The sequence below is a fragment of the Nicotiana tabacum genome, chromosome 22 (assembly GCF_000715075.1).
Source record: "Nicotiana tabacum cultivar K326 chromosome 22, ASM71507v2, whole genome shotgun sequence".
Classification (NCBI taxonomy): domain Eukaryota; kingdom Viridiplantae; phylum Streptophyta; class Magnoliopsida; order Solanales; family Solanaceae; genus Nicotiana; species Nicotiana tabacum.
In genome coordinates, this window is record NC_134101.1 from 89,840,682 (window position 1) to 89,863,720 (window position 23,039).

Sequence of the window (23,039 nt, forward strand, 5' to 3'; positions counted from 1 at the left end):
AAATGATCCGAGAAGGGCGGGATGCGATTAATAACAGTGACATAGAGCACTCGAACCTCCTCGAGAACTTGCCTACGGAGGTTGATGAGGTGGAAGCTGGTAATATTGATGCAAAGCTCAGTGGCTCAAAGGCCAATTTTGATAAAGTGGGAGGACGTTTTGTTCCTTGGTCAGCAAGAGAGAAGCTTGTGGTGGCTCATTTTGTTGTCATTTCTGTTGTTCGGATTATTAGGGTTATGAGTCGGATGTTGTCTTATCCAGTTTGTTTTTAGGATTTTGTTCTGGATTTTTTTGTTTGTTTTGTTATTTAAACCATTTTACCGGTAGTCTAATACAAAGTCCGGTCTTTTATTATTTCCAGTCATCTTTTGTTTAGTCCTTTTTACCATTTTGTTCAATGCCGATTCTAGGGACATGACATGCGCACCCAGTTTGGGCCTAATCTTAAAAGTTAATCATAAGACCCTGGAAAGGCGATTCAGACCCTTTAAAGGAAATAAGGACAGTTGAGATTATCCAGAGCTCGAGTCATGTGGAAATGGGGCAAGTTAAACACAAAGAAAACCGTTAAAGAAAGATTTGCCTAAATTGGCATGAGGGTCGTTCATAATAATGAGAATGAGAGTGTCTCCCAACGGTGCTTTAGAAGTGACAAATGAACAAACATATGTTGAATATAATTGTCAAGTCCAGCACCATCGGAAGAGACTATAAATCTATTGTTTGATTGTGTTGTTTGCACTTGGCATGTTTTGAAGACTGAAATGACGAAGGCATTTGTTCTGCTACCCAAACACTTTATCCTTCGTTACCCCTTTTGAGCCTCATTTATTTTCTTTCATACCCCTCGTTCGGAATCAGTAGCAACGAAAAAAAAAAAGAAAAAAGAAAACAACAAAACGAAAAAAGGAAAAAAAAATGATAACAAAAACACAAAAAAAAGAAAGTCAAATGAAATAGAGGAATTGGGAACTACGTTTGACCTGATTCCTCAAAGAGGATACGTAGGCGCTTCATGGCTCGGTCATAGTTTTGAAAAATGAAAAATTCAATTAAGATATCCCCAAGCAAGAAACTGGGGCAGAGGTTGTGTTCGTTGTAAATAAATCTGGTTCCGAAAGTTGTAATTAATAACCCAAAATCGATACACTTTTGAGCCTTTAATACCCTTTCTTTCTAGCCCTATCCAAAACCCACATTACGGTCCTAAGAAAGACCTTCCGATCAGTCTTCAAAAGATGCCAAGCCAGACCAATGAAGAGTCTTACCGGCAAACCTAACATTCTGTTCCACAACAGAAAAGACTCTAATCGCCAGCGGAGGGAGTCATACCGGCAACACTCCAAATCCCCAACTAGAAAGTGATACAAATGAGAGAGTCTTATTGGTGAAAACCTTCACAGGCACCGTAAGGCGATGAAAGCTGAGAGAAAACCAAAATGAGAGAGACTTGATAGTGAAAACCCTTCGGGCACTACAAGTCGAATAAGATTAAGAATCCAATGGGGAATCGCCAATTGAAGATCTTGAAAGACGATTGACGGTAGAGGATAGGCCACATACGCATGTCATGGCCATTAGAGTCGGTATCTGCGTTTGATAGGTTTTTTATTTATAGTTTCTTTTGTATCTTTTATCTTTCTCCTTTCATAAAAAATTTCCCCAATAGAGTCTGTCCGGTCAGAACAAGTATGAAATGATTTCAAAATATGCCATCAGCTTTCCAAAATGAGATCTGACTAGTATATCCAAAGGGTATAGTCAGCGAGGAACAAGCGCGAGGCCAGTGTCAAAAAAGATATCCCCAGCAAAGGGAATTGACAGAAGGATTGACAAGCGTCAAGAGGGATACCATTGCCTTAATCAAAAGTTATAAGCCTCAAGGCCAAGGCCCATGAACAAAGCGAGGAGAGCAGTGAGCATAATTTGGCGAAATCCATACTAGACTAAAAGGTCGGGGAAATGCCAGTTTCCAAGCTATGCCACAAAAGAAGAGGGATATCCCCCAGCAGGAAGGGATTATCCCCAGCACATAAGATCATCCCCAACAAGTTATTGAACGCAGAGCAAGGAAGGAGAAAGGGAAAGCCATCCCAGTAGGAGTATCACAACCAACCACCATGTTTTAAACTAACAATTTTGTTTGATTTGAAATAGGTAAAGGAAATGGCATTGATGCCAGAACTGCGTGCCACAAGGGATATTATCAAACTGGGGCAGAAAATTTTCCTTCCATTTAGAAAATTTTCTGGAAGTCAGGTACCCCCAGCTGATAACATTTTACCCCCCAACAGGTAAGTAAATCAAGGGAGGTAGTCTTTGAAGGAAGAAGCTATGCAAAAACAAAACAAAAACAAAAAAGGAATAAAAAAAAGAATAATAATAAAAAATGGGAAGGGTAGAAAAGGAAAATTCATCCCAATCCCCAGCAAGTATTCGAGGTAAGACATTTTCAAGTCTTAAAGATATTTTGGGTTCATCCGCCCTCAAATAGGATATGTTGGGTTCATCCGCCCTCAAATAGGATCTGTTGGGTTCATCCGCCATCAAATAGGATATGTCGGGTTCATCCACCCTCAAATAGGATCTGTCGGGTTCATCCGCCCCCAAATAGGATATGTTGGGTTCATCCGCCCTCAAATAGGATCTTTTGGGTTCATCCGCCCTCAAATAGGATATGTCGGGTTAATCCGCCCTCAAATAGGATCTGTCGGGTTCATCCGCCCTCAAATAGGATATGTCGGGTTCATCCGCCCTCAAATAGGATATGTCGGGTTCATCCGCCCTCAAATAGGATCTGTCGGGTTCATCCGCCCTCAAATAGGATATGTTGGGTTCATCCGCCCTCAAATAGGATATGTCGGGTTCATCCGCCCTCAAATAGGATATGTCGGGTTCATCCGCCCTCAAATAGGATATGTCGGGTTCATCCGCCCTCAAATAGGATATGTCGGGTTCATCCGCCCTCAAATAGGATATGTTGGGTTCATCCGCCCTCAAATAGGATCTTTTGGGTTCATCCGCCCTCAAATAGGATATGTTGGGTTCAACCGCCCTCAAATAGGATCTGTCGGGTTCATCCGCCCTCAAATAGGATATGTTGGGTTCATCCGCCCTCAAATAGGATATGTCGGGTTAATCCGCCCTCAAATAGGATCTGTCGGGTTCATCCGCCCTCAAATAGGATATGTTGGGTTCATCCGCCCTCAAATAGGATATGTCGGGTTAATCCGCCCTCAAATAGGATCTGTCGGGTTAATCCGCCCTCAAATAGGATCTGTCGGGTTCATCCGCCCTCAAATAGGATATGTTGGGTTCATCCGCCCTCAAATAGGATCTTTTGGGTTCATCCGCCCTCAAATAGGATATGTCGGGTTAATCCGCCCTCAAATAGGATCTGTCGGGTTCATCCGCCCTCAAATAGGATATGTTGGGTTCATCCGCCCTCAAATAGGATCTTTTGGGTTCATCCGCCCTCAAATAGGATATGTCGGGTTAATCCGCCCTCAAATAGGATCTGTCGGGTTCATCCGCCCTCAAATAGGATATGTCGGGTTCATCCGCCCTCAAATAGGATATGTCGGGTTCATCCGCCCTCAAATAGGATATGTCGGGTTCATCCGCCCTCAAATAGGATATGTTGGGTTCATCCGCCCTCAAATAGGATCTTTTGGGTTCATCCGCCCTCAAATAGGATATGTCGGGTTAATCCGCCCTCAAATAGGATCTGTCGGGTTCATCCGCCCTCAAATAGGATATGTCGGGTTCATCCGCCCTCAAATAGGATATGTTGGGTTCATCCGCCCTCAAATAGGATCTTTTGTGTTCATCCGCCCTCAAATAGGATATGTCGGGTTCATCCGCCCTCAAATAGGATCTGTCGGGTTCATCCGCCCTCAAATAGGATATGTTAGGTTCATCCGCCCTCAAATAGGATATGTCGGGTTCATCCGCCCTCAAATAGGATTTGTCGGGTTCATCCGCCCTCAAATAGGATATGTTGGGTTCATCCGCCCTCAAATAGGATCTGTCGGGTTAATCCGCCCTCAAATAGGATCTGTCGGGTTCATCCGCCCTCAAATAGGATATGTTGGGTTCATCCGCCATCAAATAGGATCTTTTGGGTTCATCCGCCCTCAAATAGGACATGTCGGGTTAATCCGCCCTCAAATAGGATCTGTCGGGTTCATCCGCCCTCAAATAGGATATGTTGGGTTCATCCGCCCTCAAATAGGATCTTTTGGGTTCATCCGCCCTCAAATAGGATATGTCGGGTTAATCCGCCCTCAAATAGGATCTGTCGGGTTCATCCGCCCTCAAATAGGATATGTTGGGTTCATCCGCCCTCAAATAGGATATGTCGGGTTAATCCGCCCTCAAATAGGATCTGTTGGGTTCATCCGCCCTCAAATAGGATATGTTGGGTTCATCCGCCCTCAAATAGGATATGTTGGGTTCATCCGCCCTCAAATAGGATATGTTGGGTTCATCCGCCCTCAAATAGGATATGTTGGGTTCATCCGCCCTCAAATAGGATATGTTGGGTTCATCCGCCCTCAAATAGGATATGTTGGGTTCATCCGCCCTCAAATAGGAGTGGCATACATTCAGTCTTTTACTTTCAAGTGTTGAAGTTGGGAGCCCGCCCAGAAAACAGAGGCATACATTTCCTTCCTAAGTTTACTGTACCCACAGGAGACGCACTTCCTAATTCCATTGTACCAGTAGGAGACGCACTTCCTAAAAAGTTTCACCGATAGGAGACGCACATCCTAAGTTAAGTTCACCGATAGGAGACGCACTTCCTAAGAAAGTTTCACCGATAGGAGACGCACTTCCTAAGTAAAGTTTTACCAATAGGAGACGCACTTCCTAGATCCATTGTACCAATAGGAGACGCACTTCCTAAGAATAGTTTCACCCAGTAGGAGACGCACTTCCTAAGAACAGTTATCCCCAATAGGAGACGCACTTCCTAAGTTTATTATACCCACAGGAGACGCACCTCCTCAAAGTTAAGTTTTACCCATAGGAGATGCATTTCCTCCTAAGTTGTTTTGAAAAAAAAATGACCTAGTCTGATGAACCTTCTCCTAGGATCAAAATCTTAGTCTGATGAATTTTTCTCCTAAGATAGAGACCTAGTCTGACGAACCTTCTCCTAGGATCAAAATCTTAGTCTGATGAATCTTTCTCCTAAGATAACAAAAAGAAAAGACCTAGTCTGATGAACCTTCTCCTAGGATCAAAATCTTAGTCCGACGAATTTTTCTCCTAAGATAGAGACCTAGTCTGATGAACCTTCTCCTAGGATCCAAATATTAGTCTGATGAATCTTTCTCCTAAGATACCAAAAGGAAAAGACCTAGTCTGATGAACTTTCTCCTAGGATCAAAATCTTAGTCTGATGAATCTTTCTCCTAGGATATCAAAAAAAAAAACAAGACCTAGTCCGATGAACCTTCTCCTAGGATCAAAATCTTAGTCTGACGAATTTTTCTCCTAAGATAGAGACCTAGTCTGACGATCCTTCTCCTAGGATCAAAATCTTAGTCTGATGAATCTTTCTCCTAAGATACCAAAAAAAAGGGAAAAGAAGAAAAGAAAAAAAAAGAAGAAAAGAAAAACGTTTGAAAAAAAAAGAGTCATTTTCCTAAAGCCAGGCGCCCACCTGTATAACGAGAGGAACACATTTCAGTCTTTTTCATTACAAGTGTTGAAGTTGGGAGCCCGCCCATAGAACAGAGGAATACATTTCAGTCCTTACATTTCAAGCATTGAAGTTAGGCGCCCACCTGTATAACAAGGGAATACATCCTAATCTAGTGTTTAGTTCACTCTCAGCACTGCATCAGTAGTATCAGTGGGCTACGATTTTGCTAACGACTCACAAACCTCCCCAGGGCAAACTGGGTTAGGAAATTTTGTTTGTTTTATTTGTTTTGATTGTCAGGGACCCGCCTGTAGAACGGAGTTTGTGGTATGTCAAAGATCGAAGAAGTCAGGAGTCCGCCTGTAAAAGATCAAGCAGTGACCCACTGGAAAGCAGAAGGATTACAACAGAAATCCCCAGCATTCAATCCAAGTTAGAAGCTCGCCTCAAGAACGCGAATCAATAGTCTGGGATGGTCAACAAAAGCTAGTCACAAAAACAAAACAAAAAAAGAAGAAAAATGAATGAATCCAAAGCACGGAAGTGGAGAACAGATGTGATCTGCTCAAGAACTAGCGCCTACAACTAGCAAGTATCAAGGTTCAAATCCAAAGTCTGTATGAAGCACCATTCAAAACTCAAGACCAAGTTTCAGAAGACTTAAGAGATAGGAATCCTTGTAACTAGTAGCTGATAGGCTTAGTTAGTCTTTTTCAGTTTACATTTTTGTTGTAATGACAGGACCGCGGACCGGAACCTCAACGGAACGGCACCTCGATCGGCTCTTTACCTCGGTACACTTCACTATCTCTCTCATATCCGAACTACACGTGGCCTGATTCCTGTAAAACCAAGGATATGTAGGCAGCTCAGATACCAGGGCTCGGTCACATTCCCTCCCTTTCCTTAGTGTAGTCCGTCCAAGTAATGGTCGGGTCAAAAACACGTCTAGTCGTTCTTTGTCGGAAAACTCTTCGTGTTTCCAGTCAAAGAGGGGCAGCTGTAAGCACGTGATTTTTGACCCTCCCCGAGAATTTTCACATTTTTAGCGTGAATATGTGAAATTGGGTCTAGTATAGCTATTTTAACTATTTTTACTTTATTTCGTTGCAAAAAGAAAAATTTCAAAAAATGTATATATAAATTTTAGTTTATGTATCTCTCATAAACTTGAAAAATATAAAAATTGCACTTTATTTTGGTACTTTATATAAATTCGAAAATTACAAAAAATATAATTCTATTAATGTTTTGTAGTCGTTTTAATTTTGAAAAAATACAAAAAAATATTACTTTTATTTTTGTCTTTATTAAAAAAACGAAAATTACAAAAAATAGTTTTATTAATATTCTATAGTCATTTTTAACTTTGAAAAAATACAAAAATATTACCTCATATTTTATCTTAATATTTAAAAACGAAAATTACAAAAAATAGTTTTATTTTGTAGCTATTTTAAATCTTGAAAAATATTTAAAAAAAAGATATAGTTTTGTTTAAATACTAGTCTTATTTTTGATAGTTATTTTGCTTACATAGGACTAGTTAAGCAACGTGTTCCTATTTCTCGGGTCCGGGCAAAAGAATAATATTCGGGTTCAAACTACCCGGTTTTAGGCCTAATTTCGGACCTAGCCCATAATAAACCGCGTCCAGGACACATGGGGAACCCCACCACGCGTGGGGGACATAAGTCTCGAACCCCACCACGCGTGGGGCTCATTGTTCTTGGCCAAAAGGATCAAATACACGGACAAAACATGAAAGGAGGGAGGACTTTTGAGAAATGGAAGGAAAAACTACTGTTCCTCTTTCTTCTTCAAAAAGAAGAAAGAAAGAAACCTACCAAAAAAAAAAAAAACCTACTGGGAAACAAACGGACTTGGGAAATTTTAAAAGAAAGAAAAAACAGAAGAAAACAAACATATACTACTGTTCACGCTTCTTCTTCTTCAGAAGAAGAAGCAAACGCCCTAGCAGAACCCTACCCAAACCCACCAGTCCCACACCCTCACGACCAAACCGGACCACCCTCCTCCTCCCAAACACCACCCCGACGCCATAACCAAAAACCCTCACGTCCCGCGACCAACCAGTCACCACCTTCCGGCACCCCCACGCACCATCCCCGTCAACCTGCTGCCTCAAGACCACCGGCGAACCACCAGCTTCCCTTCTTCCTGACGAGCAACCATAACCCAAAACCACCAGCTCCCTCCACCTCCGTCAACGGTTCAAACGACCATAACCCCCTCCCCTCCGTCGACCCACTGTCGCACCCAACAGGCCCGTCACCTTCCCCCAGCTTCCTCTCCGCCATCGTCACTGCCCACGTTGCCACTGTCCCTCGCCTTCGACCACCAAACACCGGCAACCACCCTTCCTCCTCCTAGCTCTAACGAACCAGTCCGCCATTTTCAGTCCGACGAGCAGCTATCGCTGCATGCCAAGCAGTCGTAGCTGCGTTTCCGAGCAGCGGTGGGTGCTGCGATCTTGCTTGGCCGAGTTTTCTGTTTTTCCGTCGAGGTCGACTCTGGTTCGTCGAGGTCCGGTACGTCGAGGCGCTGTCCGAGGTTCCGTCGTTGTTCTTCGTTCAGAAAGGTCCGGCTTGAGTTCCGTCGGAATCGTGTTTGTCACTCTGAGTTTGTCGAGGTGCAAAGGTCAGTAAACCTCGACGTATTAGATAAATAAACTTTACGTTGAATGTTCGAGATGCAATATAAAAATTGGTATGGAAATTTTCTGCCTATGTTTCATTGTCTGCATTTTGGTTCATTTTCATGTTATGTTACTCTTGTTTATTTGATGTCATTTAATTAAGTTGGACTAGTCGTTCTATGACACAAATTTGACGTTAATCTGTTCGTCCTTTCCTTTGGTTAGGTCATTCGGAAAAAATAGTATTAGTGCATGCTGTTACTACTCCCGAAACACTCATTCACTAAACTCCTTTTATTAAACTTCTAACAAGTCATGGGATTTTAGTTGTAAAGAAGCCGTAAGGTTTAGCATTGTTAAAGGCGTAAAAATGGCATCCTTTTAAAAATATATAAAAAATAAAAAATAAATAATAATAAAATAAAAAAACGGGACAAGCTTCGCCAAAAATAAAAAATGTATAGATTGTGGAGCCCTCGCAAAATATATGTATTAAATACTTAGATTTCGGGACGGGCCGTTTAGTAAATTTCGCGGCCCTACCCGAAAATAATAATGCGCTAGTTGCTTTAGGCGCGCCTTTAATAACGTTATCTCCCTAAACTCGGGTGCACATTTATGTGACCCAAATCCAAATCTCAACGGAATCGAAATGTGTCTCTAATCACGGGTACATTGACTGTGACGCGGTATGAGATGCATTTCCATGACGTTGCAAATTCCTTCAAAAATAAGAATGAGATGAGCCTCGCTGAATAAAAATACAAATTGCGGGGCCCTCAGTAAATACTTGTTTTAAAATTACTTTGAATTCAGGAGGTCCGTTTAGCAAATTTCACGGCCTTCACAAAAAATAACACGATAGTCTCTTTAGGCGCGCGTTTAATAATCTACTTTCTTAAACTCGGGTGTGTATTTCATGCGACCCAAATCCAAATCCTAAAACATCAAATAAAATATGTTTCGGATTGTGGGTGCATTTCATGTGACACAGTCCAAAGATATGTTTTAAGCGATGTTCACATTCCTAAAAAAAATAATGATAATAAAGCGGTAAAAGATAAATTTGCACATAAGTTCATATTGTATTAAAAATCAGAAAAATAAGCCAATTATAACAGTTGAGCGACCGTGCTAGAACCACGGAACTCGGGAATGCCTAACACCTTCTCCCGGGTTAACAGAATTCCTTATCCGGATTTCTGGTATGCAGACTATAATATAGAGTCATTCTTTTCCTCGATTCGGGATTAAAATTGGTGGCTTGGGACACCCTAAATCTCCCAAGTGGCGACTCTGAAATAAATAAACCAATCCCGTCTCGATTGTCCTTTAATTGGAAAAAACTCCCCCTGCGCCCCCGGGCACGGAAAAAGGAGGTGTGACAGCTCTGGCGACTCCGCTGGGGATAATACCCAGAACCACTAGTTAGGGTTAAGAATTCGAGCTTAAAATAATTGTTATTATTTGGCTTTATCTATTATCTGATTTTTACATGTTTGAGCCTAATGTGTTAAATGATGCTTTTACCGCTTTGATATTATTTGAACTGCATATAAACTGTGCCGAAACCCATATCCTTTCTAAGTCTTCTAAATCATGAAGAAGGGTGTACTTCGTACGACTTCTTTTCTGTATAGTGTCAAATCCCAATTTAGAACGAGGTTCGGACAAGTTGCTAAGCCGGTGAAGCTTCTGTATTCCCGGTACGCTGCCCCCCTCGGCTCGAGCTGTCCGCTCGGGTAAGCCAGGTCTAGAACAAACACCCAGGTCTGAACCTAGTATAACAAAGCCACATGCCGGATCCCTAGTAGGAACGTTTATTTGCATCATGTGCATTTGACTTAGGGGACTCAACACAGGGGTTGGGTCCGTCTAGGACAAGCAACCTAAAAATAATAGACCAGCTTTGGCATCCTATGTGCTACATGTTGTATTTAGTCAAGGGCGAATGGGTCATTTGGTCATTTCCAGCATGGTGTTATTTTAATCAAAGCATGGGGAACATTTGTGGAATCCAAGGAGCCTTGGAATTCCCTATGTCCCCCACGCTTCATTTTTGGGGAAAGCACATGGGGAACATTTGTGGAATCCAAGAAGTCTTGGAATTCCCATATGTCCCCCACACTTCAGATGTTGGGAAAAGCGCATAGGGAGCATTTGCGGAATCCAAGAAGTCTTGAAAATCGTTATGTCTCCCATGCCACATTTTTGAAAGAAATAATAAATATAAAAAAATAAAATACAAATAAAAACAAAGCATGAAAATTCAAAAAGATTTTGTATGTTGTCATCATTTTCCACATATAAGAAAACCGTGAAAAAGGAGAAAATAACAGCATAGAAGTCCGAGTAGAGTCGAAACTCTGCCGAAATTTTGAAAATGAAAAAATGTCTTGTTAGTTTGTTATATTAAAAGCAAAGGAAACATAAAAAAAAATCATCATTGTTCTGTCTGTTTTTTTTTTAAAATATTAAAGAAAATAGTTTGTTTTGCCATTAAATGAAAATGAAAAAGAGTTTGTTTTTTTTTTAAAAAAAATGTTTTATTTTATTTTATTTTGTTTGTCTATGAAAATGCCAGAAATAAAAATAAAACGAGTCCGGCGTTGAATGTGATTTTATTATTTGTTCCAAAAATAAGTATATATATAATCCAAAAAAAAAATTCAAAAGAAAGTTCAAAATTCAAAAAAGATAAAATAGATAAATAAAAATCCGAAAATATTTTGATTCTTCTTTAGAAAATTCTGAAAAAAAAAACATTTTAGAGGCATTTCTTTTATTAAAGGTAAAATTCCAAAAAATATTTTCTTCTTCTTCTTTAGAATAAAAAAAAAAGCAAATGAAATTCAAAATATATCTTAGAAGTATTTCTTTTAAAAAGAAAATCAATCAAAAATCAAAAAATATACTTCCTTTCTTCTTTTAAAGTAGTTCTTTCAAATTCAAAAAAAAGTTAGTTCATCTACTTATCCTTGATTGCCCGAACTACGCGGGTTTGATTCTCACCGGATGTGAGATACGTAGGCAACCCTCATCGGGTCCAACCCCCACCTTTTGCTAAAATAGCCAAAAAACAAATAAATAAAAAATATATGTCAAATTTTAATTTTGTCATAAAGGAGTCAGGTGACGCTGTTTTATCAAGACATAGCCGAATGTTCCCGAAAGGGACGCCGGAAGGCTGACTTTGCATAAACAGCCACCTTTGGGTCATTTTGAGATATGGACCCACACAGCCTAAAAATCTTCGTCCCCGAGACGTTGAAAGGCTGTGTTTGTAATATTGAGTTTTCTAATTTGAAAAACAATAAAAAGAGTCATAAAGAAGTCGGGTGATGCTGTTTTGTCATAAATAGCCGAATGTTTAAGGGACGCCGGAAGGCTGACTTTGCGTAAACAGCCACCTTTTGGGTCGTGTCTGGGAGTTTGGTCCAGTTGACCCACACAGCCTTAAAAAGCTTCGTCCCCGAGACGTCGAAAGGCCGTGTTTGCAACACAAGGGTTTTATTGTAATTTGAAAAAAAACAAAGAGTAAACGGTCAGGTGAATGCCGTTTGGATGTTTAGTCTAAAAAAAATATGAAAGAATAAAATAAGCCGAGCCAGCTTCGGCCGCGTCTTAAACTGTTCTTGCCGAAATAGCCTTAGAGTATCTTTCAGTTGTCGAACGGTTATTTTCGTAAAAGAATGGACAAGTTTGTAAAGTGTCAAAATAATCTTCCCCGGCCTCAAAATTCATGTGAAATTTGGAAGGGTCCACATTTGCAAAAAATAACCGTTTGGTTGCATTTGTCTAACAGAGAAAGGGAGCTGGAATTTTGTTTTTGAGTCTACCAATCTTTTGATCAGAACGTGCGGTTTGTTTGATTTTCAAGTTTGCGGGTCATCTTTAAATCCTTGAAACCCAGTTTGTTTTAATATGAAAATTGAAAAAATTATTTGTTATTGTTTGTCTCTTATTGGCCCGAACTACGCAAGGTCTGATTCATGCGGGGACATGATACGTAGGCAATCTCCATAAGATTCGACCACCACTAAAATGAAAAAATAATAAAATAAAAAAATAATAATAAAATAAAAAAAAGAAAATAAAATAAATATATAATAATAAATAAATAAAAGAGAGTGTGGAAGATTTTCAGGGGGCGCAATTGCCTAACTGCTTGGGTACATTTTTGATATATGATTGTCTGTCCAATGCCCTAACACTAACGTGATGGCTTCCCTTTGCTGTGTTCATATATAGAAAGGTGGTTGGTTGTGGTAACCCCTCCTTGCAAAGCAAAATCAAAGGACAATGGCTCAGAACCGCAAGACCGAGTGGGTCGGTGCTGATGACCGACAACAATTGATCGAACAGAACAGCGGGTTGGTAGAAGAAGTGAGACTGCTGAGACAGCATGTGGCAGACATGTATCAGGCATGGATAACGGGAAAAGCACCACCCCCTCCACCGCTAAGTCTCTTGAGCTCGGTCATTTCCCAAGCACCCAACACCATAATGGAAGATCCCCCATACTCTCCATCCCAACCCACTTATGGCAGCTTTCCCAACTACCCGAGTAGCTCCATCACTCCTCAATGCTTCTCCGCTCCCCAACACCACTTCTTTCCCCTCCATACTTCACTTTCCAGGCACCCGGCTCCACAAAACGCCTACCCACCTACACAAGCCTACCAAAAGCCGCCTGTATCAAGTTTCCGGCCTTGTCAACATGCAAGAATGAAGAGGTTGCTGAAACGAGGAAAGGCTCTCACCCCCATCGGGGTATCTTATGCCAGTCTGTTTGAAAGGCTAAGGCATGCTGGTTCGATTGAGCCACTCCCCGCATGTACTATAAATCCGCTTGCAAGGAGCTTTGATCCGGCAGCACGATGCGCCTACCACTCCAATGTCGTAGGGCACAACATTGAGAGCTGTCATAGCTGGAGAAAGGAAGTAGAGAAAATGATCCGAGAAGGGCGGGATGCGATTAATAACAGTGACATAGAGCACTCGAACCTCCTCGAGAACTTGCCTACGGAGGTTGATGAGGTGGAAGCTGGTAATATTGATGCAAAGCTCAGTGGCTCAAAGGCCAATTTTGATAAAGTGGGAGGACGTTTTGTTCCTTGGTCAGCAAGAGAGAAGCTTGTGGTGGCTCATTTTGTTGTCATTTCTGTTGTTCGGATTATTAGGGTTATGAGTCGGATGTTGTCTTATCCAGTTTGTTTTTAGGATTTTGTTCTAGATTTTTTTGTTTGTTTTGTTATTTAAACCATTTTACCGGTAGTCTAATACAAAGTCCGGTCTTTTATTATTTCCAGTCATCTTTTGTTTAGTCCTTTTTACCATTTTGTTCAATGCCGATTCTAGGGACATGACATGCGCACCTAGTTTGGGCCTAATCTTAAAAGTTAATCATAAGACCCTGGAAAGGCGATTCAGACCCTTTAAAGGAAATAAGGACAGTTGAGATTATCCAGAGCTCGAGTCATGTGGAAATGGGGCAAGTTAAACACAAAGAAAACCGTTAAAGAAAGATTTGCCTAAATTGGCATGAGGGTCGTTCATAATAATGAGAATGAGAGTGTCTCCCAACGGTGCTTTAGAAGTGACAAATGAACAAACATATGTTGAATATAATTGTCAAGTCCAGCAACATCGGAAGAGACTATAAATCTATTGTTTGATTGTGTTGTTTGCACTTGGCATGTTTTGAAGACTGAAATGACGAAGGCATTTGTTCTGCTACCCAAACACTTTATCCTTCGTTACCCCTTTTGAGCCTCATTTATTTTCTTTCATACCCCTCGTTCGGAATCAGTAGCAACGAAAAAAAAAAAGAAAAAAAGAAAACAACAAAACGAAAAAAGGAAAAAAAAATGATAACAAAAACACAAAAAAAAGAAAGTCAAATGAAAAAGAGGAATTGGGAACTACGTTTGACCTGATTCCTCAAAGAGGATACGTAGGCGCTTCATGGCTCGGTCATAGTTTTGAAAAATGAAAAATTCAATTAAGATATCCCCAAGCAAGAAACTGGGGCAGAGGTTGTGTTCGTTGTAAATAAATCTGGTTCCGAAAGTTGTAATTAATAACCCAAAATCGATACACTTTTGAGCCTTTAATACCCTTTCTTTCTAGCCCTATCCAAAACCCACATTATGGTCCTAAGAAAGACCTTCCGATCAGTCTTCAAAAGATGCCAAGCCAGACCAATGAAGAGTCTTACCGGCAAACCTAACATTCTGTTCCACAACAGAAAAGACTCTAATCGCCAGCGGAGGGAGTCATACCGGCAACACTCCAAATCCCCAACTAGAAAGTGATACAAATGAGAGAGTCTTATTGGTGAAAACCTTCACAGGCACCGTAAGGCGATGAAAGCTGAGAGAAAACCAAAATGAGAGAGACTTGATAGTGAAAACCCTTCGGGCACTACAAGTCGAATAAGATTAAGAATCCAATGGGGAATCGCCAATTGAAGATCTTGAAAGACGATTGACGGTAGAGGATAGGCCACATACGCATGTCATGGCCATTAGAGTCGGTATCTGCGTTTGATAGGTTTTTTATTTATAGTTTCTTTTGTATCTTTTATCTTTCTCCTTTCATAAAAAATTTCCCCAATAGAGTCTGTCCGGTCAGAACAAGTATGAAATGATTTCAAAATATGCCATCAGCTTTCCAAAATGAGATCTGACTAGTATATCCAAAGGGTATAGTCAGCGAGGAACAAGCGCGAGGCCAGTGTCAAAAAAGATATCCCCAGCAAAGGGAATTGACAGAAGGATTGACAAGCGTCAAGAGGGATACCATTGCCTTAATCAAAAGTTATAAGCCTCAAGGCCAAGGCCCATGAACAAAGCGAGGAGAGCAGTGAGCATAATTTGGCGAAATCCATACTAGACTAAAAGGTCGGGGAAATGCCAGTTTCCAAGCTATGCCACAAAAGAAGAGGGATATCCCCCAGCAGGAAGGGATTATCCTCAGCACATAAGATCATCCCCAACAAGTTATTGAACGCAGAGCAAGGAAGGAGAAAGGGAAAGCCATCCCAGTAGGAGTATCACAACCAACCACCATGTTTTAAACTAACAATTTTGTTTGATTTGAAACAGGTAAAGGAAATAGCATTGATGCCAGAACTGCGTGCCACAAGGGATATTATCAAACTGGGGCAGAAAATTTTCCTTCCATTTAGAAAATTTTCTGGAAGTCAGGTACCCCCAGCTGATAACATTTTACCCCCCAACAGGTAAGTAAATCAAGGGAGGTAGTCTTTGAAGGAAGAAGCTATGCAAAAACAAAACAAAAACAAAAAAGGAATAAAAAAAAGAATAATAATAAAAAATGGGAAGGGTAGAAAAGGAAAATTCATCCCAATCCCCAGCAAGTATTCGAGGTAAGACATTTTCAAGTCTTAAAGATATGTTGGGTTCATCCGCCCTCAAATAGGATATGTCGGGTTAATCCGCCCTCAAATAGGATCTGTCGGGTTAATCCGCCCTCAAATAGGATCTGTCGGGTTCATCCGCCCTCAAATAGGATATGTTGGGTTCATCCGCCATCAAATAGGATCTTTTGGGTTCATCCGCCCTCAAATAGGATATGTCGGGTTAATCCGCCCTCAAATAGGATCTTTCGGGTTCATCCGCCCTCAAATAGGATATGTTGGGTTCATCCGCCCTCAAATAGGATCTTTTGGGTTCATCCGCCCTCAAATAGGATATGTCGGGTTAATCCGCCCTCAAATAGGATCTGTCGGGTTCATCCGCCCTCAAATAGGATATGTTGGGTTCATCCGCCCTCAAATAGGATATGTCGGGTTAATCCGCCCTCAAATAGGATCTGTCGGGTTCATCCGCCCTCAAATAGGATATGTCGGGTTCATCCGCCCTCAAATAGGATATGTCGGGTTCATCCGCCCTCAAATAGGATATGTTGGGTTCATCCGCCCTCAAATAGGATCTTTTGGGTTCATCCGCCCTCAAATAGGATATGTTGGGTTCATCCGCCCTCAAATAGGATCTGTCGGGTTCATCCGCCCTCAAATAGGATATGTTGGGTTCATCCGCCCTCAAATAGGATATGTCGGGTTAATCCGCCCTCAAATAGGATCTGTCGGGTTCATCCGCCCTCAAATAGGATATGTTGGGTTCATCCGCCCTCAAATAGGATATGTCGGGTTAATCCGCCCTCAAATAGGATCTGTCGGGTTAATCCGCCCTCAAATAGGATCTGTCGGGTTCATCCGCCCTCAAATAGGATATGTTGGGTTCATCCGCCCTCAAATAGGATCTTTTGGGTTCATCCGCCCTCAAATAGGATATGTCGGGTTAATCCGCCCTCAAATAGGATCTGTCGGGTTCATCCGCCCTCAAATAGGATATGTTGGGTTCATCCGCCCTCAAATAGGATCTTTTGGGTTCATCCGCCCTCAAATAGGATATGTCGGGTTAATCCGCCCTCAAATAGGATCTGTCGGGTTCATCCGCCCTCAAATAGGATATGTCGGGTTCATCCGCCCTCAAATAGGATATGTCGGGTTCATCCGCCCTTAAATAGGATCTGTCGGGTTCATCCGCCCTCAAATAGGATATGTTGGGTTCATCCGCCCTCAAATAGGATATGTTGGGTTCATCCGCCCTCAAATAGGATCTGTCGGGTTCATCCGCCCTCAAATAGGATATGTCGGGTTCATCCGCCCTCAAATAGGATATGTCGGGTTCATCCGCCCTCAAATAGGATATGTTGGGTTCATCCGCCCTCAAATAGGATCTTTTGGGTTCATCCGCCCTCAAATAGGATATGTCGGGTTCATCCGCCCTCAAATAGGATCTGTCGGGTTCATCCGCCCTCAAATAGGATATGTTGGGTTCATCCGCCCTCAAATAGGATATGTCGGGTTCATCCGCCCTCAAATAGGATCTGTCGGGTTCATCCTCCCTCAAATAGGATATGTTGGGTTCATCCGCCCTCAAATAGGATATGTCGGGTTAATCCGCCCTCAAATAGGATCTGTCGGGTTAATCCGCCCTCAAATAGGATCTGTCGGGTTCATCCGCCCTCAAATAGGATATGTTGGGTTCATCCGCCATCAAATAGGATCTTTTGGGTTCATCCGCCCTCAAATAGGATATGTCGGGTTAATCCGCCCTCAAATAGGATCTTTCGGGTTCATCCGCCCTCAAATAGGATATGTTGGGTTCATCCGCCCTCAAATAGGATCTTTTGGGTTCATCCGCCCTCAAATAGGATATGTCGGGTTAATCCGCCCTCAAATAGGATCTGTCGGGTTCATCCGCCCTCAAATAGGATATGTTGGGTTCATCCGCCCTCAAATAGGATATGTCGGGTTAATCCGCCCTCAAATAGGATCTGTTGGGTTCATCCGCCCTCAAATAGGATATGTTGGGTTCATCCGCCCTCAAATAGGATATGTCGGGTTCATCCGCCCTCAAATAGGATCTGTTGGGTTCATCCGCCCTCAAATAGGATATGTTGGGTTCATCCGCCCTCAAATAGGATATGTTGGTTTCAGTCTTTACTTTTAAGTGTTGAAGTTGGGAGCCCGCCTAGATAACAGAGGCATACATTCAGTCTTTTACTTTCAAGTGTTGAAGTTGGGAGCCTGCCCAGAAAACAGAGGCATACATTTCCTTCCTAAGTTTACTGTACCCACAGGAGACGCACTTCCTAATTCCATTGTACCAATAGGAGACGCACTTCCTAAGTTAAGTTCACCGATAGGAGACGCACATCCTAAGTTAAGTTCACCGATAGGAGACGCACTTCCTAAAAAAGTTTCACCGATAGGAGACGCACTTCCTAAGTTAAGTTTTACCAATAGGAGACGCACTTCCTAGATCCATTGTACCAATAGGAGACGCACTTCCTAAGAATAGTTTCACCCAGTAGGAGACGCACTTCCTAAGAACAGTTATCCCCAATAGGAGACGCACTTCCTAAGTTTATTATACCCACAGGAGACGCACCTCCTCAAAGTTAAGTTTTACCCATAGGAGATGCATTTCCTCCTAAGTTGTTTTGAAAAAAAAATGACCTAGTCTGATGAACCTTCTCCTAGGATCAAAATCTTAGTCTGATGAATTTTTCTCCTAAGATAGAGACCTAGTCTGACGAACCTTCTCCTAGGATCAAAATCTTAGTCTGATGAATCTTTCTCCTAAGATAACAAAAAGAAAAGACCTAGTCTGATGAACCTTCTCCTAGGATCAAAATCTTAGTCCGACGAATTTTTCTCCTAAGATAGAGACCTAGTCTGATGAACCTTCTCCTAGGATCCAAATCTTAGTCTGATGAATCTTTCTCCTAAGATACCAAAAGGAAAAGATCTAGTCTGATGAACTTTCTCCTAGGATCAAAATCTTAGTCTGATGAATCTTTCTCCTAAGATATCAAAAAAAAAACAAGACCTAGTCCGATGAACCTTCTCCTAGGATCAAAATCTTAGTCTGACGAATTTTTCTCCTAAGATAGAGACCTAGTCTGACGATCCTTCTCCTAGGATCAAAATCTTAGTCTGATGAATCTTTCTCCTAAGATACCAAAAAAAAGGGAAAAGAAGAAAAGAAAAAAAAAGAAGAAAAGAAAAACGTTTGAAAAAAAAAGAGTCATTTTCCTAAAGCCAGACGCCCACCTGTATAACGAGAAGAACACATTTCAGTCTTTTTCATTACAAGTGTTGAAGTTGGGAGACCGCCCATAGAACAGAGGAATACATTTCAGTCCTTACATTTCAAGCATTGAAGTTAGGCGCCCACCTGTATAACAAGGGAATACATCCTAATCTAGTGTTTAGTTCACTCTCAGCACTGCATCAGTAGTATCAGTGGGCTACGATTTTGCTAACGACTCACAAACCTCCCCAGGGCAAACTGGGTTAGGAAATTTTGTTTGTTTTATTTGTTTTGATTGTCAGGGACCCGCCTGTAGAACGGAGTTTGTGGTATGTCAAAGATCGAAGAAGTCAGGAGTCCGCCTGTAAAAGATCAAGCAGTGACCCACTGGAAAGCAGAAGGATTACAACAGAAATCCCCAGCATTCAATCCAAGTTAGAAGCTCGCCTCAAGAACGCGAATCAATAGTCTGGGATGGTCAACAAAAGCTAGTCACAAAAACAAAACAAAAAAAGAAGAAAAATGAATGAATCCAAAGCACGGAAGTGGAGAACAGATGTGATCTGCTCAAGAACTAGCGCCTACAACTAGCAAGTATCAAGGTTCAAATCCAAAGTCTGTATGAAGCACCATTCAAAACTCAAGACCAAGTTTCAGAAGACTTAAGAGATAGGAATCCTTGTAACTAGTAGCTGATAGGCTTAGTTAGTCTTTTTCAGTTTACATTTTTGTTGTAATGACAGGACCGCGGACCGGAACCTCAACGGAACGGCACCTCGATCGGCTCTTTACCTCGGTACACTTCACTATCTCTCTCATATCCGAACTACACGTGGCCTGATTCCTGTAAAACCAAGGATATGTAGGCAGCTCAGATACCAGGGCTCGGTCACATTCCCTCCCTTTCCTTAGTGTAGTCCGTCCAAGTAATGGTCGGGTCAAAAACACGTCTAGTCATTCTTTGTCGGAAAACTCTTCGTGTTTCCAGTCAAAGAGGGGCAGCTGTAAGCACGTGATTTTTGACCCTCCCCGAGAATTTTCACATTTTTAGCGTGAATATGTGAAATTGGGTCTAGTATAGCTATTTTAACTATTTTTACTTTATTTCGTTGCAAAAAGAAAAATTTCAAAAAATGTATATATAAATTTTAGTTTATGTATCTCTCATAAACTTGAAAAATATAAAAATTGCACTTTATTTTGGTACTTTATATAAATTCGAAAATTACAAAAAATATAATTCTATTAATGTTTTGTAGTCGTTTTAATTTTGAAAAAATACAAAAAAATATTACTTTTATTTTTGTCTTTATTAAAAAAACGAAAATTACAAAAAATAGTTTTATTAATATTCTATAGTCATTTTTAACTTTGAAAAAATACAAAAATATTACCTCATATTTTATCTTAATATTTAAAAACGAAAATTACAAAAAATAGTTTTATTTTGTAGCTATTTTAAATCTTGAAAAATATTTAAAAAAAAGATATAGTTTTGTTTAAATACTAGTCTTATTTTTGATAGTTATTTTGCTTACATAGGACTAGTTAAGCAACATATTCCTATTTCTCGGGTCCGGGCAAAAGAATAATATTCGGGTTCAAACTACCCGGTTTTAGGCCTAATTTCGGACCTAGCCCATAATAAACCGCGTCCAGGACACATGGGGAACCCCACCACGTGTGGGGGACATAAGTCTCGAACCCCACCACGCGTGGGGCTCATTGTTCTTGGCCAAAAGGATCAAATACACGGACAAAACATGAAAGGAGGGAGGACTTTTGAGAAATGGAAGGAAAAACTACTGTTCCTCTTTCTTCTTCAAAAAGAAGAAAGAAAGAAACCTACCAAAAAAAAAAAAACCTACTGGGAAACAAACGGACTTGGGAAATTTTAAAAGAAAGAAAAAACAGAAGAAAACAAACATATACTACTGTTCACGCTTCTTCTTCTTCAGAAGAAGAAGCAAACGCCCTAGCAGAACCCTACCCAAACCCACCAGTCCCACACCCTCACGACCAAACCGGACCACCCTCCTCCTCCCAAACACCACCCCGACGCCATAACCAAAAACCCTCACGTCCCGCGACCAACCAGTCACCACCTTCCGGCACCCCCACGCACCATCCCCGTCAACCTGCTGCCTCAAGACCACCGGCGAACCACCAGCTTCCCTTCTTCCTGACGAGCAACCATAACCCAAAACCACCAGCTCCCTCCACCTCCGTCAACGGTTCAAACGACCATAACCCCCTCCCCTCCGTCGACCCACTGTCGCACCCAACAGGCCCGTCACCTTCCCCCAGCTTCCTCTCCGCCATCGTCACTGCCCACGTTGCCACTGTCCCTCGCCTTCGACCACCAAACACCGGCAACCACCCTTCCTCCTCCTAGCTCTAACGAACCAGTCCGCCATTTTCAGTCCGACGAGCAGCTATCGCTGCATGCCAGGCAGTCGTAGCTGCGTTTCCGAGCAGCGGTGGGTGCTGCGATCTTGCTTGGCCGAGTTTTCTGTTTTTCCGTCGAGGTCGACTCTGGTTCGTCGAGGTCCGGTACGTCGAGGCGCTGTCCGAGGTTCCGTCGTTGTTCTTCGTTCAGAAAGGTCCGGCTTGAGTTCCGTCGGAATCGTGTTTGTCACTCTGAGTTTGTCGAGGTGCAAAGGTCAGTAAACCTCGACGTATTAGATAAATAAACTTTACGTTGAATGTTCGAGATGCAATATAAAAATTGGTATGGAAATTTTCTGCCTATGTTTCATTGTCTGCATTTTGGTTCATTTTCATGTTATGTTACTCTTGTTTATTTGATGTCATTTAATTAAGTTGGACCTAGTCGTTCTATGACACAAGTTTGACGTTAATCTGTTCGTCCTTTCCTTTGGTTAGGTCATTCGGAAAAAATAGTATTAGTGCATGCTGTTACTACTCCCGAAACACTCATTCACTAAACTCCTTTTATTAAACTTCTAACAAGTCATGGGATTTTAGTTGTAAAGAAGCCGTAAGGTTTAGCATTGTTAAAGGCGTAAAAATGGCATCCTTTTAAAAATATATAAAAAATAAAAAATAAATAATAATAAAATAAAAAAACGGGACAAGCTTCGCCAAAAATAAAAAATGTATAGATTGTGGAGCCCTCGCAAAATATATGTATTAAATACTTAGATTTCGGGACGGGCCGTTTAGTAAATTTCGCGGCCCTACCCGAAAATAATAATGCGCTAGTTGCTTTAGGCGCGCCTTTAATAACGTTATCTCCCTAAACTCGGGTGCACATTTATGTGACCCAAATCCAAATCTCAACGGAATCGAAATGTGTCTCTAATCACGGGTACATTGACTGTGACGCGGTATGAGATGCATTTCCATGACGTTGCAAATTCCTTCAAAAATAAGAATGAGATGAGCCTCGCTGAATAAAAATACAAATTGCGGGGCCCTCCAGTAAATACTTGTTTTAAAATTACTTTGAATTCAGGAGGTCCGTTTAGCAAATTTCACGGCCTTCACAAAAAATAACACGATAGTCTCTTTAGGCGCGCGTTTAATAATCTACTTTCTTAAACTCGGGTGTGTATTTCATGCGACCCAAATCCAAATCCTAAAACATCAAATAAAATATGTTTCGGATTGTGGGTGCATTTCATGTGACACAGTCCAAAGATATGTTTTAAGCGATGTTCACATTCCTAAAAAAAATAATGATAATAAAGCGGTAAAAGATAAATTTGCACATAAGTTCATATTGTATTAAAAATCAGATAAATAAGCCAAATATAACAGTTGAGCGACCGTGCTAGAACCACGGAACTCGGGAATGCCTAACACCTTCTCCCGGGTTAACAGAATTCCTTATCCGGATTTCTGGTATGCAGACTATAATATAGAGTCATTCTTTTCCTCGATTCGGGATTAAAATTGGTGACTTAGGACACCCTAAATCTCCAAAGTGGCGACTCTGAAATAAATAAACCAATCCCGTCTCGATTGTCCTTTAATTGGAAAAAACTCCCCCTGCGCCCCCCGGGCGCGGAAAAAGGAGGTGTGACAGCTCTGGCGACTCCGCTGGGGATAATACCCAGAACCACTGGTTAGG